Source organism: Pyxicephalus adspersus, chromosome 4 (assembly GCF_032062135.1).
Source record: "Pyxicephalus adspersus chromosome 4, UCB_Pads_2.0, whole genome shotgun sequence".
In the NCBI taxonomy this organism is placed as follows: domain Eukaryota; kingdom Metazoa; phylum Chordata; class Amphibia; order Anura; family Pyxicephalidae; genus Pyxicephalus; species Pyxicephalus adspersus.
In genome coordinates, this window is record NC_092861.1 from 96,349,572 (window position 1) to 96,354,053 (window position 4,482).

The following is a 4,482-nucleotide window of genomic DNA, read 5'->3' on the forward strand; positions in this document are numbered from 1 at the left end:
ACACACACACACAGTTTGATCAGTGCATAGAGTACTGTCTTTGCTATTTGTTCAGTTATGAAGTGGGGGTGGACAGCAAAGGCACTGTTTCAACTTCAGTAGCTTGTCTTTCTAAATACCTATATGTGTGGCTGTCACAAAACAAATTCACTCAAAAAATCTGTGTGGTTGTTGCTTTTTGTACCCTGTTTGTTTTAAGACCCCAGTCAAGAGGTTTCTCATTGCTTTATACTTGGGGCTGTCTGCCATACCTATATCTTAGACTCATGTACTTGAAAAATGATTTTCCAATTTACTATAACACTGAATAGTAATTGACAGAAGTGATGGTGAGGGGCACGTTTGTGTTCCTAACTTAAAAAAAAAAGAAAAATGCTCCATAAATAGCATGCTGGATAGTGGATCAGAATAAACATTTATGTACATATCCTAACCTACAAAGAGATATAAAACCAATTTCACAAATGAAACACATTATTCACAAATGACAATATATTAAGTAATAGTGTACTGCCTGGTAAACAATAACTTGCCAATGTTGCCAAGACAAAGGTATGATGACAATCAACTGCAGGAAGTAAAATAGCAATCTGATAAGAAATAGCAGAATATATGTTTATACAGGAATATGCAAAGACAACACAGGAAAGCTATATCAATTCAGAGTTAAGTGTGACTGAGATTAGAAATGTGACTGATTCTGAATTGATTCTGAAAACAGGTACATTGTTGCAAATGCATGACAAGATGCAACCATTCTCTAATACATTGGTAATATATGTTAGTAGTTTGTGGGGTATTCTTTTTTATTTTTTATTTTTTTCTTTCCTTCGTGGGTGAGTTTGGATTTAATGGAAGATATAGGTTCCTCTTATGCTTAAACCCAATTCCTAGGAGTGTTTCTTCCTTAGTAACCTGCAAAAAAAATTTGGGGTGTGATTTTGTATTTGTAACCATCCCAGGTCACTTCACTCAGGTTTGCCAAAATAGCAGCTTAAGAGCAGGTACAGTATATAACTGGCCTGCAGAATGTACTGCCTACATAACCTTATGTCAGGAAATGTAGCAAGGTTGCCATTTAGGTTAGCGTAACTAGAAAGACAAGAAAAAAAAAATTCATATAACCAGATGAAAAAAGGAACCAACTGTGTAAATTACTCTGGTCAACAAACATTTTGTTGCTGAACAGATTAAAGTCATTTTAGGTTATGTTTGATGCACAGATTCTAAATATGGCATTGATTTTGTTGGACTGGCTCTAGTTTTTAAAAATAATAACCTCTTGGAAACTAGTGAAACATGAAAGTTAAGCAAAAATTAACTAGATATGCCTACGTATACAAAATTACATTTTTAAATACCTAATGTAAATATAGTCTATATTCAGTATATTTACAAAACTAATCACGAAGAAATAACTGAAAAACCCAGTTTGTATGATCTCCTTTTATGCTGATCAGGACAATCACATTGAAGGCTTCAGCAGTAGTCTGCCATCATGTGTCTATTCCATCCACCCTGATACCTTTCTTCCATCACCTTTATATCCTTTTTGCATATGGCTTTGTAGATAGTGTACCTTTTATGCTCATATTAGCACTCAAATTTTTAAAGTTTAAGAGCAAGTTTTGTACCAGTTATTCATCATTTTGTGCTTTATGGTTACCCAAGAAGTTCATGACAACCATGACATAGCTGTGCCAGGCAGAAGCTTCTGTATCAGTCATGTAACTTGTTAAATTTGAATCATTTATCAGTTTCCAAATTGGTGGTTCATCAAAGATTTAAAGATCCTTTTAATCTTTTTAATTTTTCAGCAATCACTGTCCTTGTTTAGAGCTCTAACAAATCCCTCATTAATCCCAACTTTATGTGTAGTGGAGGGAGAATAATTTTTTTCTTTGTCAACCATTGGCAACCAGTGATGATCAACCAACTTTGTCAACCATTGATGTTCGCTGAACCTTTTTTCATGTTTTCCCTTGGAGGTCATGTCACTTTTTTTCCAGTGATCCTGCTTTGTTCCACTATCTCATAAGCAGATGAAACATAGGTACTTTATGTATTCACTTTGCTTTGCTTTCCATTAGTGTTCATGATAGAAAAGCTTTTGAAGAACTCATATTTCTGTAAAAAAGAAAGTGTATGAAAAAAAAAAAGACAAATGAAAGTTTCAATAAAATAATGATACATTTATTATATAATATGCAAAACATTGTTGTAAATAAAGATTGATAACAATATGCTGTGTCAACATTTGTTGTTGGTAAAATCGTCTATTCCAATTCCTGTATCACAAGAACTAGAGCCAATTCAATGAAACTGATGTAATTTCTGGATTCAGCAGACCTGAAGTACACTAAATATATTGAAAAGTCCTTGACAAGTAAAAAAAAAGTTTTTGGTTTTTTTTTTTTTTTGAGCTGTGGTATTATTTAGAATTTGTAACATTTTACCAGATTTTGGAGGGGCTAGTCCTTTATAATCCCAGGAATTCTTTGACACATTTTTGTCAAAAAATGAAAATGTAGGCAATAAATATAAGCAAGGAAGAGTTTTTCAATACTTGTTTTACCTTCAACTCATATATTGCATAGTTGGTCCACAATTCAACAATACCTGGGAGAAAATACCTAATAAACCCTAACTATGAGAGCATGGATGTTCAATGCAGGAAGCTACCTGTAGAAAATTTGCATAAAAGCCTTGTTTTGCACACATAATATAAAGACTACCTTAAAGTCCGATATCAATCATGCAGAGCAAGTTTGTTTTGGCAGTTTACTGTTGGCAGTTGAGTATGTTCTCAAGTTCTCATGTTCTATAGAAGCAATGTAATTCAATGTTAGAAAATCAACACTTGGATATCATGTTAAAAAAATGATTATATTGCTAAATAAAAAATAAGCATAATTGATACATTTTTGGAGATTGATGGTACAATATCGGTTTCACAAGTTCTTTTAATTGTCTTGATTTATAAGGGCTTGTTACACTGGCAGCGGTGATACAGTGCGTTTTGGTTGACCCTTAAAACTAATCTTAGTGGTGCTAGCAGATATGCAGTTAGTAGGCTGCTAAAAGTTCAGGAAATGCCACATTAGCTGTAAGTGAAAACAAATGTATTACTAACTGAATTGTAGCCCCAGTTAAATAAAAATCTGCACTGAAAGAAATCCAATGGTTCCAAAGTGGAGTTTAAGTAGACCATTACGGCAGAAATTACGGTCATGTCTGACCTGGCTCTATAATAATCTGCTTTCCTTGTTGCTGTTCTGATTCATGCAACACTTCCACCACCTTCCCCCAATGAACAAATTTATTTTTCCCCAAAGATGGCAGGGGTTGAGTGCCGAACAAAAATGTACTGGAGCCCAGACACATTGAGCTGCAGTTAAAGTGGTCATAGGCATCCAACTGCAACCACTCTGGTTACCTGGAGCCATTTCCTATATACTGCATGCAGAACATTGTGACCTGCCTGGTTCCTGCATTGATTTGATATTATTTTAGGATGTTTATTCTCCTCATGATTTTGTGCAACAAGACAGTCTTATGTTAATGCCATTTCCTCTTTACGGTCTCCAGTTTATCTCTTGGTTGTATCTGTACAATAGTATTTCCTCCTAGTTACCCAAGTAGATCCTTAGAGCGGGGTGTTCCTGGTGGGGGTGGAGCCATTAGGCCGGGACTCGGAGAGAGTCCGGCCTAGTGTGCTCCTGCCCACCCCATAAATGGCCTAGTGGCCGAAAAAGATTGCGGGCCTCTGCCCTAGATGTTTGAGCTGTTTTGTAGAACTGTAGTTAGTTTGCGTCTGTTGATGGTAAAGAGTTTCTTTTTAACAAGGACCTCTGCAGTTCAATACAAGCTCCGGCTAAGGCCCAGTGTACCACTTCAATACATGCAGAAGGGATTGCAAAGGATTATTGCATGTAGAACTACTAGTGAAGTATGTTAAGTCTCTGGGTAGTTGCACGTCTTTAAAATCAAAACTAAACTTGCTGTTACTGACACATTTATTTATTCTTTTTTTGAAAGTGTGTATTTTCATAGAAACCTAGATGATACTACTGCACAGTAGATTTTTTTTGGCTGATATACCTCCTAAAATGGCACATAACCTTTTTAAAAGGATTGCAAGATTTTAATGTTCATTCAAACATCAGTATAGAGCGGAAATGTATTTTGCTCTGTACAGATGAAGTAATTGATTTTTTGATTCTTTTTCTGACCTCACCAATATTGTTTTGTTTTGTGCACTGTTGAAAACAAATCCATTTTTAAGGACATGAGATGGGGCCGATACACAGTATCCAGAGCAGAGTTTATTGTATTTAGCTAAGCTTCAACAAGATATACTCTTAAAGTGAAACTATCAAATCTATAGGTGTTTAAACTGATATATATGGTACTGCATAGGTATCCTGTGCATAAGAGAGGCCCCTTGGATTTTAGGCCTAGAATGTATACAGGACCTAACCG